The sequence below is a fragment of the Schistocerca gregaria genome, unplaced genomic scaffold (assembly GCF_023897955.1).
Source record: "Schistocerca gregaria isolate iqSchGreg1 unplaced genomic scaffold, iqSchGreg1.2 ptg000066l, whole genome shotgun sequence".
In the NCBI taxonomy this organism is placed as follows: domain Eukaryota; kingdom Metazoa; phylum Arthropoda; class Insecta; order Orthoptera; family Acrididae; genus Schistocerca; species Schistocerca gregaria.
The window spans coordinates 13,111,097-13,126,137 of NW_026061707.1; the positions used below are offsets into that span (position 1 = coordinate 13,111,097).

General features: G+C 46.1%; 1 non-coding gene across 1 annotated transcript; it reads right to left on the minus strand.

Moving 5' to 3' along the window:
• Window positions 1-393: 393 nt before the first annotated feature.
• Window positions 394-466, minus strand: Trnal-uag (transfer RNA leucine (anticodon UAG)). Its single transcript has one exon. It is a non-coding gene; the product is annotated as a tRNA-Leu (tRNA).
• Between the last annotated feature and the right edge of the window lie 14,575 nt (window positions 467-15,041).

The following is a 15,041-nucleotide window of genomic DNA, read 5'->3' on the forward strand; positions in this document are numbered from 1 at the left end:
CCCATACAGAATCTCTCCATGCTGCCTAATGTTTTCCTAACGTCACACTCGTCACGTACGTCACTTTTATGTCATAATCATTTCTGAGAGGTAAAGAAATGGCATGACAACATGCAGAGCTAGTGGCGTCAAAATTAACACACATACTTTATGTGACTCAAAAGCCGAACGAGTTACTTTCCGACGTTGTTTTAGATGTGTAAGTGCCAGTCAAAACTCGCGGTGTCGGCACTCTGCCGACCATTTCGCTAGTTAACACCGGTCTTGTTGTGTGTGTTTCAAGCTCAAGAGCATCTCCAAGCAAAATATGGTCAACAGCAACATTCAGACGGTTTCGTAGTGCTCAATTGCTACATTAAAACGGTATGTTTCTTTTTCAGAACTGGAAAAACACGACCGTGACAGCATTCGAACCTGTAATCTTCAGATCCTAAGTCCGACGCCTTATCCATTAGGCCACACGGTCACTGACGACTAGCTATAACATGTATACGACTCATCTTGAAACGCTCACACCCCTGAGGATTTGTGTTTTCGTTCTACACAGCCGCTGCCGCTTGCTCTTTCCCACCCACTCGGTACATTCAACCTCTTACGAGACCGACCAAATATAGACAGAGAAACAAGACCACACACTTTGTGCATTCGGAATCGAAGGCAGGGCGTCCCTCGCCGGATTTGCTACGCTGGCCATTTGCTACTTCTGCAGAAGCGGCGGCGCCGACGACGACGACGACGACGACGACGACGACCGCGAGAGGCTCTGAGATATGTGAGAAATACATCTATAAAAAGTAATTCAGACTGCCTCGTCCCATCGTATGCTGTACCGCTTTGGTAAATGCTTTATCTGCGCCATTCGCCTTAATCACATCTGAGAGTAATTCTTAAAAAAACGCCTGTCGCTAATTGTTCGTCATCACAGATACTGTTTGCTATACGGCCACGACGCACAACTGATTCCCAAAATTCATCTTTCTCCTGTTAGGATGGAACTTACAATTCCTGGTTTATTAGAACAGTGCTCTACCGCTGAGCTAAAGAGGCGCGGCCTAGCGGTACTGTTGGGTACTTCGTCCTTACGGTCGTCTGCATCATCCGACTTCAGCTGACAACACTTCATATTACCGGCTAATATTTGCAGCTATGACGACCCATTACTGCTTAGCTACACATCTGACACGTAACCAATGTTCTCTCCAAACAACAACACTTGCATTTCAGAACATGTCTTTCACACATGTCTACAAAATCACCTTCACCTTCAAATACAGTTTCCTTACGACTGACAGAGACGTAGGCAAAGTTTAAAGTTGCTATTTCCATTAAATCTCGTTAATCAGAAAAACGGTAATTTACACCTGCAGCGGAACAAAATTCCGTTCCGCCCAGCGTCTGGCTCGAACCCACGACCCTGGGATTAACAGTCTGACGCTCTACCGACTGAGCTAGCCGGCTACATCGGTGAATACCTGCCGGGTAGCACGTCACACAGTACTCGTTTGGGGTGGGTGGTCCCATACAGAATCTCTCCATGATGCCTAACGTTTTCCTAACGTCACACTCGTCACGTACTTCACTTTTATGTCATAATCATTTCTGAGAGGTAAAGAAATTGCATGACAACATGCAGAGCTAGTGGCGTCAAAATTAACACACATACTTTATGTGACTCAAAAGCCGAACGAGTTACTTTCCGACATTGTTTTAGATGTGCAAGTGCCAGTCAAAACTCGCTGTGTCGGCACTCTGCCGACCATTTCGCTAGTTACCACCGGTCTTGTTGTGTGTGTTTGAAGCTCAAGAGCATCTCCAAGCAAAAAATGGTCAACAGCAACATTCAGACGGTTTCGTAGTGCTCAATTGCTACATTAAAACGGTATGTTTCTTTTTCAGAACTGGAAAAACACGAGCGTGACAGCATTCGAACCTGTAATCTTCAGATCCGAAGTCCAAAGCCTTATCCATTAGGCCACACGGTCACTGACGACCAACATTTACATGTATACGACTCATCTCGAAACGCTCACACCCCTGAGGATTTGTGTTTTCGTTCTACACAGCCGCTGCCCCTTGCTCTTTCCCACCCATTCGTTACATTCAACCTCTGACGAGACCGACCAAATATAGACTGAGAAACAAGACCACACACTTTGTGCATTCGGAATCGAAGGCAGGGCGTCCCTCGCCGCATTTGCTACGATTGCCATTTGCTACTTCTGCAGAAGCGGCGGCGGCGGCGGTGGCGACGACGACGACGACGACGAATATCGCGAGAGGCTCTGAGATATGTGAGAAATACATCTATAAAATGTAATTCAGACTGCCTCGTCCCACCTTATGCTGTACCGCTTTGGCAAATGCTTTATCTGCGCCATTTGCCTTAATCGCATCTGAGAGTAATTCTTAAAAAAACGCCTGTCGCTAATTGTTCGTCATCACAGGTACTGTTTGCTATACGGCCACGACGCGCAACTAATTTCCAAAATTAATCTTTCTCCTGTGAGAATGGAACTTACGACCCCTGGTTTATTAGACCACTGCTCTACCACTGAGCTAAAGAGGCGCGGCCTAGCGGTACTCTTGGGTACTTCGTCCTTACGGTCGTCTGCATCATCAGACTTTAGCTGACAACACTTCATATTACCGGCTAATATTTGCAGCTATGGCGACAAATTACTGCTTGGCTACACATCTGACACGTAACCGATGTGCTGTCCAAACAACAACACTTGCATTTCAGAACATGTCTTTCACACATGTCTACAAAATCACCTTCACCTTCAAATACAGTTTCCTTGCGACTGACAGAGACGTAGGCAAAGTTTAAAGTTGCTATTTCCATTAAATCTCGTTAATCAGAAAAACGGTAATTTACACCTGCAGCGGAACAAAATTCCGTTAAGCCCAGCGTCTGGCTCGAACCCACGACCCTGGGATTCAGAGTCTGACGCTGTACCGACTGAGCTAGCCGGCTACCTCGGTGAATACCTGCCGGGTAGCACGTAACACAGTACTCGTTTGCGTTGGGTGGTCCCATACAGAAACTCTCCATGATGCCTAATGTTTTCCTAACGTCACACTCGTCACGTACTTCACTTTTATGTCATAATCATTTCTGAGAGGTACAGAAATTGCATGACAACATGCAGAGCTAGTGGCGTCAAAATTAACACACATACTTTATGTGACTCAAAAGCCGAACGAGTTTCTTTCCGACGTTGTTTTAGATGTGCAAGTGATAGTCAAAACTCGCTGTGTCGGCACTCTGCCGACCATTTCCCTAGTTAACACCGGTCTTGTTGTGTGTGTTTCAAGCTCAAGAGCATCTCCAAGCAAAAAATGGTCAACAGCAACATTCAGACGGTTTCGTACTGCTCAATTGCTACATTAAAACGTTATGTTTCTTTTTCAGAACTGGAAAAACACAAGCGTGACAGCATTCGAACCTGTAATCTTCAGATCCGAAGTCCGACGCCTTATCCATTAGGCCACACGATCACTGACGACCAACATTTACATGTATACGACTGATCTCGAAACGCTCACACCCCTGAGGATTTGTGTTTTCGTTCTACACAGCCGCTGCCCCTTGCTCTTTCCCACCCATTCGTTACATTCAACCTCTGACGAGAACGACCAAATATAGACTGAGAAACAAGACCACACACTTTGTGCATTCGGAATCGAAGGCAGGGCGTCCCTCGCCGCATTTGCTACGATTGCCATTTGCTACTTCTGCAGAAGCGGCGGCGGCGGCGACGACGGCGACGACGACGACGACGACGAATATCGCGAGAGGCTCTGAGATATGTGAGAAATACATCTATAAAATGTAATTCAGACTGCCTCGTCCCACCTTATGCTGTACCGCTTTGGCAAATGCTTTATCTGCGCCATTCGCCTTAATCGCATCTGAAAGTAATTCTTAAAAAAACGCCTGTCGCTAATTGTTCGTCATCACAGGTACTGTTTGCTATACTGCCACGACGCGCAACTGATTTCCAAAATTAATCTTTCTCCTGTTAGGATGGAACTTACGAACCCCTGGTTTATTAGAACACTGCTCTACCGCTGAGCTAAAGAGGCGCGGCCTAGCGGTACTCTTGGGTACTTCGTCCTTACGGTCGTCTGCATCATCCGACTTCAGCTGACAACACTTCATATTACCAGCTAATATTTGCAGCTATGACGACCCATTACTGCTTGGCTACACATCTGACACGTAACCGATGTGCTCTCCAAACAACAACACTTGCATTTCAGAACATGTCTTTCACACATGTCTACAAAATCACCTTCACCTTCAAATACAGTTTCCTTGCGACTGACAGAGACGTAGGCAAAGTTTAAAGTTGCTATTTCCATTAAATCTCGTTAATCAGAAAAACGGTAATTTACACCTGCAGCGGAACAAAATTCCGTTAAGCCCAGCGTCTGGCTCGAACCCACGACCCTGGGATTAAGAGTCTGACGCTGTACCGACTGAGCTAGCCGGCTACCTCGGTGAATACCTGCCGGGTAGCACGTCACACAGTACTTGTTTGGGTTGGGTGGTCCCATACAGCTTCTCTCCATGATGCCTAATGTTTTCCTAACGTCACACTCGTCACGTACTTCACTTTTATGTCATAATCATTTCTGAGAGGTAAAGAAATTGCATGACAACATGCAGAGCTAGTGGCGTCAAAATTAACGCACATACTTTATGTGACTCAAAAGCCGAACGAGATACTTTCCGACGTTGTTTTAGATGTGCAAGTGATAGTCAAAACTCGCTGTGTCGGCACTCTGCCGACCATTTCGCTAGTTAACACCGGTCTTGTTGTGTGTGTTTCAAGCTCAAGAGCATCTCCAAGCAAAAAATGGTCAACAGCAACATTCAGACGGTTTCGTACTGCTCAATTGCTACATTAAAACGTTATGTTTCTTTTTCAGAACTGGAAAAACACAAGCGTGACAGCATTCGAACCTGTAATCTTCAGATCCGAAGTCCGACGCCTTATCCATTAGGCCACACGGTCACTGACGACCAACATTTACATGTATACGACTCATCTCGAAACGCTCACACCCCTGAGGATTTGTGTTTTCGTTCTACACAGCCGCTGCCCCTTGCTCTTTCCCACCCATTCGTTACATTCAACCTCTGACGTGACCGACCAAATATAGACTGAGAAACAAGACCACACACTTTGTGCATTCGGAATCGAAGGCAGGGCGTCCCTCGCCGCATTTGCTACGATTGCCATTTGCTACTTCTGCAGAAGCGGCGGCGGCGGCGACGACGGCGACGACGACGACGACGAATATCGCGAGAGGCTCTGAGATATGTGAGAAATACATCTATAAAATGTAATTCAGACTGCCTCGTCCCACCTTATGCTGTACCGCTTTGGCAAATGCTTTATCTGCGCCATTCGCCTTAATCGCATCTGAAAGTAATTCTTAAAAAAACGCCTGTCGTTAATTGTTCGTCATCACAGGTACTGTTTGCTATACGGCCACGACGCGCAACTGATTTCCAAAATTAATCTTTCTCCTGTTAGGATGGAACTTACGACTCCTGGTTTATTAGAACACTGCTCTACCGCTGAGCTAAAGAGGCGCGGCCTAGCGGTACTCTTGGGTACTTCGTCCTTACGGTCGTCTGCATCATCCGACTTCAGCTGACAACACTTCATATTACCAGCTAATATTTGCAGCTATGACGACCCATTACTGCTTGGCTACACATCTGACACGTAACCGATGTGCTCTCCAAACAACAACACTTGCATTTCAGAAGATGTCTTTCACACATGTCTACAAAATCACCTTCACCTTCAAATACAGCTTCCTTGCGACTGACAGAGACGTAGGCAAAGTTTAAAGTAGCTATTTCCATTAAATCTCGTTAATCAGAAAAACGGTAATTTACACTTGCAGCGGAACAAAATTCCGTTCCGCCCAGCATATGGCTCGAACCCACGACACTAGGATTAAGAGTCTGACGCTCTACCGACTGAGCTAGCCGGCTACCTCGGTGAGTACCTGCCGGGTAGCACGTCACACAGTACTCGTTTGGGTTGGGTGGTCCCATACAGAATCTCTCCATGATGCCTAATGTTTTCCTAACGTCACACTCGTCACGTACTTCACTTTTATGTCATAATCATTTCTGAGAGGTAAAGAAATTGCATGACAACATGCAGAGCTAGTGGCGTCAAAATTAACGCACATACTTTATGTGACTCAAAAGCCGAACGAGTTACTTTCCGACGTTGTTTTAGATGTGCAAGTGATAGTCAAAACTCGCTGTGTCGGCACTCTGCCGACCATTTCGCTAGTTAACACCGGTCTTGTTGTGTGTGTTTCAAGCTCAAGAGCATCTCCACGCAAAAAATGGTCAAGAGCAACATTCAGACGGTTTCGTACTGCTCAATTGCTACATTACAACGTTATGTTTCTTTTTCAGAACTGGAAAAACACAAGCGTGACAGCATTCGAACCTGTAATCTTCAGATCCGAAGTCCGACGCCTTATCCATTAGGCCACACGGTCACTGACGACCAACATTTACATGTATACGACGCATCTCGAAACGCTCACACCCCTGAGGATTTGTGTTTTCGTTCTACACAGCCGCTGCCCCTTGCTCTTTCTCACCCATTCGTTACATTCAACCTCTGACGAGACCGACCAAATATAGACTGAGAAACAAGACCACACACTTTGTGCATTCGGAATCGAAGGCAGGGCGTCCCTCGCCGCATTTGCTACGATTGCCATTTGCTACTTCTGCAGAAGCGGCGGCGGCGGCGACGACGGCGACGACGACGACGACGAATATCGCGAGAGGCTCTGAGATATGTGAGAAATACATCTATAAAATGTAATTCAGACTGCCTCGTCCCACCTTATGCTGTACCGCTTTGGCAAATGCTTTATCTGCGCCATTCGCCTTAATCGCATCTGAAAGTAATTCTTAAAAAAACGCCTGTCGCTAATTGTTCGTCATCACAGGTACTGTTTGCTATACGGCCACGACGCGCAACTGATTTCCAAAATTAATCTTTCTCCTGTTAGGATGGAACTTACGACTCCTGGTTTGTTAGACCAGTGCTCTACCGCTGAGCTAAGGAGGCGCGGCCTAGCGGTACTCTTGGGTACTTCGTCCTTACGGTCGTCTGCATCATCCGACTTCAGCTGACAACACTTCATATTACCAGCTAATATTTGCAGCTATGACGACCCATTACTGCTTGGCTACACATCTGACACGTAACCGATGTGCTCTCCAAACAACAACACTTGCATTTCAGAACATGTCTTTCACACATGTCTACAAAATCACCTTCACCTTCAAATACAGCTTCCTTGCGACTGACAGAGACGTAGGCAAAGTTTAAAGTTGCTATTTCCATTAAATCTCGTTAATCAGAAAAACGGTAATTTACACTTGCAGCGGAACAAAATTCCGTTCCGCCCAGCGTCTGGCTCGAACCCACGACACTGGGATTAAGAGTCTGACGCTCTACCGACTGAGCTAGCCGGCTACCTCGGTGAATACCTGCCGGGTAGCACGTCACACAGTACACGTTTGGGTTGGGTGGTCCCATACAGAATCTCTCCATGATGCCTAATGTTTTCCTAACGTCACACTCGTCACGTACTTCACTTTTATGTCATAATCATTTCTGAGAGGTAAAGAAATTGCATGACAACATGCAGAGCTAGTGGCGTCAAAATTAACGCACATACTTTATGTGACTCAAAAGCCGAACGAGTTACTTTCCGACGTTGTTTTAGATGTGCAAGTGATAGTCAAAACTCGCTGTGTCGGCACTCTGCCGACCATTTCGCTAGTTAACACCGGTCTTGTTGTGTGTGTTTCAAGCTCAAGAGCATCTCAACGCAAAAAATGGTCAACAGCAACATTCAGACGGTTTCGTACTGCTCAATTGCTACATTACAACGTTATGTTTCTTTTTCAGAACTGGAAAAACACAAGCGTGACAGCATTCGAACCTGTAATCTTCAGATCCGAAGTCCGACGCCTTATTCATTAGGCCACACGGTCACTGACGACCAACATTTACATGTATACGACTCATCTCGAAACGCTCACACCCCTGAGGATTTGTGTTTTCGTTCTACACAGCCGCTGCCCCTTGCTCTTTCTCACCCATTCGTTACATTCAACCTCTGACGAGACCGACCAAATATAGACTGAGAAACAAGACCACACACTTTGTGCATTCGGAATCGAAGGCAGGGCGTCCCTCGCCGCATTTGCTACGATTGCCATTTGCTACTTCTGCAGAAGCGGCGGCGGCGGCGACGACGGCGACGACGACGACGACGAATATCGCGAGAGGCTCTGAGATATGTGAGAAATACATCTATAAAATGTAATTCAGACTGCCTCGTCCCACCTTATGCTGTACCGCTTTGGCAAATGCTTTATCTGCGCCATTCGCCTTAATCGCATCTGAAAGTAATTCTTAAAAAAACGCCTGTCGCTAATTGTTCGTCATCACAGGTACTGTTTGCTATACGGCCACGACGCGCAACTAATTTCCAAAATTAATCTTTCTCCTGTGAGAATGGAACTTACGACTCCTGGTTTATTAGACCAGTGCTCTACCACTGAGCTAAAGAGGCACGGCCTAGCTGTACACTTGGGTACTTCGTCCTTACGGTCGTCTGCATCATCAGACTTTAGCTGACAACACTTCATATTACCGGCTAATATTTGCAGCTATGACGACAAATTACTGCTTGGCTACACATCTGACACGTAACCGATGTGCTGTCCAAACAACAACACTTGCATTTCAGAACATGTCTTTCTCACATGTCTACAAAATCACCTTCACCTTCAAATACAGTTTCCTTGCGACTGACAGAGACGTAGGCAAAGTTTAAAGTTGCTATTTCCATTAAATCTCGTTAATCAGAAAAACGGTAATTTCCACCTGCAGCGGAACAAAATTCCGTTAAGCCCAGCGTCTGGCTCGAACCCCCTACAATGGGATTAAGAGTCTGACGCTGTACCGACTGAGCTAGCCGGCTACCTCGGTGAATACCTGCCGGGTAGCACGTCACACAGTACTCGTTTGCGTTGGGTGGTCCCATACAGAAACTCTCCATGATGCCTAATGTTTTCCTAACGTCACACTCGTCACGTACTTCACTTTTATGTCATAATCATTTCTGAGAGGTACAGAAATTGCATGACAACATGCAGAGCTAGTGGCGTCAAAATTAACACACATACTTTATGTGACTCAAAAGCCGAACGAGTTACTTTCCGACGTTGTTTTAGATGTGCAAGTGATAGTCAAAACTCGCTGTGTCGGCACTCTGCCGACCATTTCGCTAGTTAACACCGGTCTTGTTGTGTGTGTTTCAAGCTCAAGAGCATCTCCAAGCAAAAAATGGTCAACAGCAACATTCAGACGGTTTCGTACTGCTCAATTGCTACATTAAAACGTTATGTTTCTTTTTCAGAACTGGAAAAACACAAGCGTGACAGCATTCGAACCTGTAATCTTCAGATCCGAAGTCCGACGCCTTATCCATTAGGCCACACGATCACTGACGACCAAAATTTACCTGTATACGACTCATCTCGAAACGCTCACACCCCTGAGGTGTTGTGTTTTCGTTCTACACAGCCGCTGCCCCTTGCTCTTTCCCACCCATTCGTTACATTCAACCTCTGACGAGACCGACCAAATATAGACTGAGAAAGAAGACCACACACTTTATGCATTCGGAATCGACGGCAGGGCGTCCCTCGCCGCATTTGCTACGATTGCCATTTGCTACTTCTGCAGAAGCGGCGGCGGCGGCGACGACGGCGACGACGACGACGACGAATATCGCGAGAGGCTCTGAGATATGTGAGAAATACATCTATAAAATGTAATTCAGACTGCCTCGTCCCACCTTATGCTGTACCGCTTTGGCAAATGCTTTATCTGCGCCATTCGCCTTAATCGCATCTGAAAGTAATTCTTAAAAAAACGCCTGTCGCTAATTGTTCGTCATCACAGGTACTGTTTGCTATACGGCCACGACGCGCAACTGATTTCCAAAATTAATCTTTCTCCTGTTAGGATGGAACTTACGACTCCTGGTTTATTAGAACACTGCTCTATCGCTGAGCTAAAGAGGCGCGGCCTAGCGGTACTCTTGGGTACTTCGTCCTTACGGTCGTCTGCATCATCCGACTTCAGCTGACAACACTTCATATTACCAGCTAATATTTGCAGCTATGACGACCCATTACTGCTTGGCTACACATCTGACACGTAACCGATGTGCTCTCCAAACAACAACACTTGCATTTCAGAACATGTCTTTCACACATGTCTACAAAATCACCTTCACCTTCAAATACAGTTTCCTTGCGACTGACAGAGACGTAGGCAAAGTTTAAAGTTGCTATTTCCATTAAATCTCGTTAATCAGAAAAACGGTAATTTACACCTGCAGCGGAACAAAATTCCGTTAAGCCCAGCGTCTGGCTCGAACCCACGACCCTGGGATTCAGAGTCTGACGCTGTACCGACTGAGCTAGCCGGCTACCTCGGTGAATACCTGCCGGGTAGCACGTAACACAGTACTCGTTTGCGTTGGGTGGTCCCATACAGAAACTCTCCATGATGCCTAATGTTTTCCTAACGTCACACTCGTCACGTACTTCACTTTTATGTCATAATCATTTCTGAGAGGTACAGAAATTGCATGACAACATGCAGAGCTAGTGGCGTCAAAATTAACACACATACTTTATGTGACTCAAAAGCCGAACGAGTTACTTTCCGACGTTGTTTTAGATGTGCAAGTGATAGTCAAAACTCGCTGTGTCGGCACTCTGCCGACCATTTCGCTAGTTAACACCGGTCTTGTTGTGTGTGTTTCAAGCTCAAGAGCATCTCCAAGCAAAAAATGGTCAACAGCAACATTCAGACGGTTTCGTACTGCTCAATTGCTACATTAAAACGTTATGTTTCTTTTTCAGAACTGGAAAAACACAAGCGTGACAGCATTCGAACCTGTAATCTTCAGATCCGAAGTCCGACGCCTTATCCATTAGGCCACACGATCACTGACGACCAAAATTTACATGTATACGACTCATCTCGAAAAGCTCACACCCCTGAGGTGTTGTGTTTTCGTTCTACACAGCCGCTGCCCCTTGCTCTTTCCCACCCATTCGTTACATTCAACCTCTGACGAGACCGACCAAATATAGACTGAGAAACAAGACCACACACTTTATGCATTCGGAATCGACGGCAGGGCGTCCCTCGCCGCATTTGCTACGATTGCCATTTGCTACTTCTGCAGAAGCGGCGGCGGCGGCGACGACGGCGACGACGACGACGACGAATATCGCGAGAGGCTCTGAGATATGTGAGAAATACATCTATAAAATGTAATTCAGACTGCCTCGTCCCACCTTATGCTGTACCGCTTTGGCAAATGCTTTATCTGCGCCATTCGCCTTAATCGCATCTGAAAGTAATTCTTAAAAAAACGCCTGTCGCTAATTGTTCGTCATCACAGGTACTGTTTGCTATACGGCCACGACGCGCAACTGATTTCCAAAATTAATCTTTCTCCTGTTAGGATGGAACTTACGACTCCTGGTTTATTAGAACACTGCTCTACCGCTGAGCTAAAGAGGCGCGGCCTAGCGGTACTCTTGGTTACTTCGTCCTTACGGTCGTCTGCATCATCCGACTTCAGCTGACAACAGTTCATATTACCAGCTAATATTTGCAGCTATGACGACCCATTACTGCTTGGCTACACATCTGACACGTAACCGATGTGCTCTCCAAACAACAACACTTGCATTTCAGAACATGTCTTTCACACATGTCTACAAAATCACCTTCACCTTCAAATACAGCTTCCTTGCGACTGACAGAGACGTAGGCAAAGTTTAAAGTTGCTATTTCCATTAAATCTCGTTAATCAGAAAAACGGTAATTTACACTTGCAGCGGAACAAAATTCCGTTCCGCCCAGCGTCTGGATCGAACCCACAACACTGCGATTGAGAGTCTGACGCTCTACCGACTGAGCTAGCCGGCTACCTCGGTGAATACCGGCCGGGTAGCACGTCACACAGTACTCGTTTGGGTTGGGTGGTCCCATACAGAATCTCTCCATGATGCCTAATGTTTTCCTAACGTCACACTCGTCACGTACTTCACTTTTATGTCATAATCATTTCTGAGAGGTAAAGAAATTGCATGACAACATGCAGAGCTAGTGGCGTCAAAATTAACGCACATACTTTATGTGACTCAAAAGCCGAACGAGTTACTTTCCGACGTTGTTTTAGATGTGCAAGTGATAGTCAAAACTCGCTGTGTCGGCACTCTGCCGACCATTTCGCTAGTTAACACCGGTCTTGTTGTGTGTGTTTCAAGCTCAAGAGCATCTCCAAGCAAAAAATGGTCAACAGCAACATTCAGACGGTTTCGTACTGCTCAATTGCTGCATTAAAACGTTATGTTTCTTTTTCAGAACTGGAAAAACACAAGCGTGACAGCATTCGAACCTGTAATCTTCAGATCCGAAGTCCGACGCCTTATCCATTAGGCCACACGGTCACTGACGACCAACATTTACATGTATACGACTCATCTCGAAACGCTCACACCCCTGAGGATTTGTGTTTTCGTTCTACACAGCCGCTGCCCATTGCTCTTTCCCACCCATTCGTTACATTCAACCTCTGACGTGACCGACCAAATATAGACTGAGAAACAAGACCACACACTTTGTGCATTCGGAATCGAAGGCAGGGCGTCCCTCGCCGCATTTGCTACGATGGCCATTTGCTACTTCTGCAGAAGCGGCGGCGGCGGCGACGACGACGACGACGACGACGACGAATATCGCGAGAGGCTCTGAGATATGTGAGAAATACATCTATAAAATGTAAATCAGACTGCCTCGTCCCACCTTATGCTGTACCGCTTTGGCAAATGCTTTATCTGCGCCATTCGCCTTAATCGCATCTGAAAGTAATTCTTAAAAAAACGCCTGTCGCTAATTGTTCGTCATCACAGATACTGTTTGCTATACGGCCACGACGCGCAACTGATTTCCAAAATTCATCTTTCTCCTGTTAGGATGGAACTTACGACTCCTGGTGTATTAGAACACTGCTCTACCGCTGAGCTAAAGAGGCACGGCCTAGCGGTACTCTTGAGTACTTCGTCCTTACGGTCGTCTGCATCATCCGACTTCAGCTGACAACAGTTCATATTACCAGCTAATATTTGCAGCTATGACGACCCATTACTGTTTGGCTACACATCTGACACGTAACCGATGTGCTCTCCAAACAACAACACTTGCATTTCAGAACATGTCTTTCACACATGTCTACAAAATCACCTTCACCTTCAAATACAGCTTCCTTGCGACTGACAGAGACGTAGGCAAAGTTTAAAGTTGCTATTTCCATTAAATCTCGTTAATCAGAAAAACGGTAATTTACACTTGCAGCGGAACAAAATTCCGTTCCGCCCAACGTCTGGCTCGATCCCACGACACTGGAATTAAGAGTCTGACGCTCTACCGACTGAGCTAGCCGGCTACCTCGGTGAATACCTGCCGGGTAGCACGTCACACAGTACTCGTTTGGGTTGGGTGGTCCCATACAGAATCTCTCCATGATGCCTAATGTTTTCCTAACGTCACACTCGTCACGTACTTCACTTTTATGTCATAATCATTTCTGAGAGGTAAAGAAATTGCATGACAACATGCAGAGCTAGTGGCGTCAAAATTAACGCACATACTTTATGTGACTCAAAAGCCGAACGAGTTACTTTCCGACGTTGTTTTAGATGTGCAAGTGATAGTCAAAACTCGCTGTGTCGGCACTCTGCCGACCATTTCGCTAGTTAACACCGGTCTTGTTGTGTGTGTTTCAAGCTCAAGAGCATCTCCAAGCAAAAAATGGTCAACAGCAACATTCAGACGGTTTCGTACTGCTCAATTGCTACATTAAAACGTTATGTTTCTTTTTCAGAACTGGAAAAACACAAGCGTGACAGCATTCGAACCTGTAATCTTCAGATCCGAAGTCCGACGCCTTATCCATTACGCCACACGGTCACTGACGACCAACATTTACATGTATACGACTCATCTCGAAACGCTCACACCCCTGAGGATTTGTGTTTTCGTTCTACACAGCCGCTGCCCATTGCTCTTTCCCACCCATTCGTTACATTCAACCTCTGACGTGACCGACCAAATATAGACTGAGAAACAAGACCACACACTTTGTGCATTCGGAATCGAAGGCAGGGCGTCCCTCGCTGCATTTGCTACGATGGCCATTTGCTACTTCTGCAGAAGCGGCGGCGGCGGCGACGACGACGTCGACGACGACGACGACGACGAATATCGCGAGAGGCTCTGAGATATGTGAGAAATACATCTATAAAATGTAATTCAGACTGCCTCGTCCCACCTTATGCTGTACCGCTTTGGCAAATGCTTTATCTGCGCCATTCGCCTTAATCGCATCTGAAAGTAATTCTTAAAAAAACGCCTGTCGCTAATTGTTCGTCATCACAGGTACTGTTTGCTATACGGCCACGACGCGCAACTGATTTCCAAAATTAATCTTTCTCCTGTTAGGATGGAACTTACGACTCCTGGTTTATTAGAACACTGCTCTACCGCTGAGCTAAAGAGGCGCGGCCTAGCGTACTCTTGGGTACTTCGTCCTTACGGTCGTCTGCATCATCCGACTTCAGCTGACAACACTTCATATTACCGGCTAATATTTGCAGCTATGACGACTCATTACTGCTTGGCTACACATCTGACACGTAACCGATGTGCTCTCCAAACAACAACACTTGCATTTCAGAACATGTCTTTCACACATGTCTACAAAATCACCTTCACCTTCAAATACAGCTTCCTCGCGACTGACAGAGACGTAGGCAAAGTTTAAAGTTGCTATTTCCATTAAATCTCGTTAATCAGAAAAACGGTAATTTACAC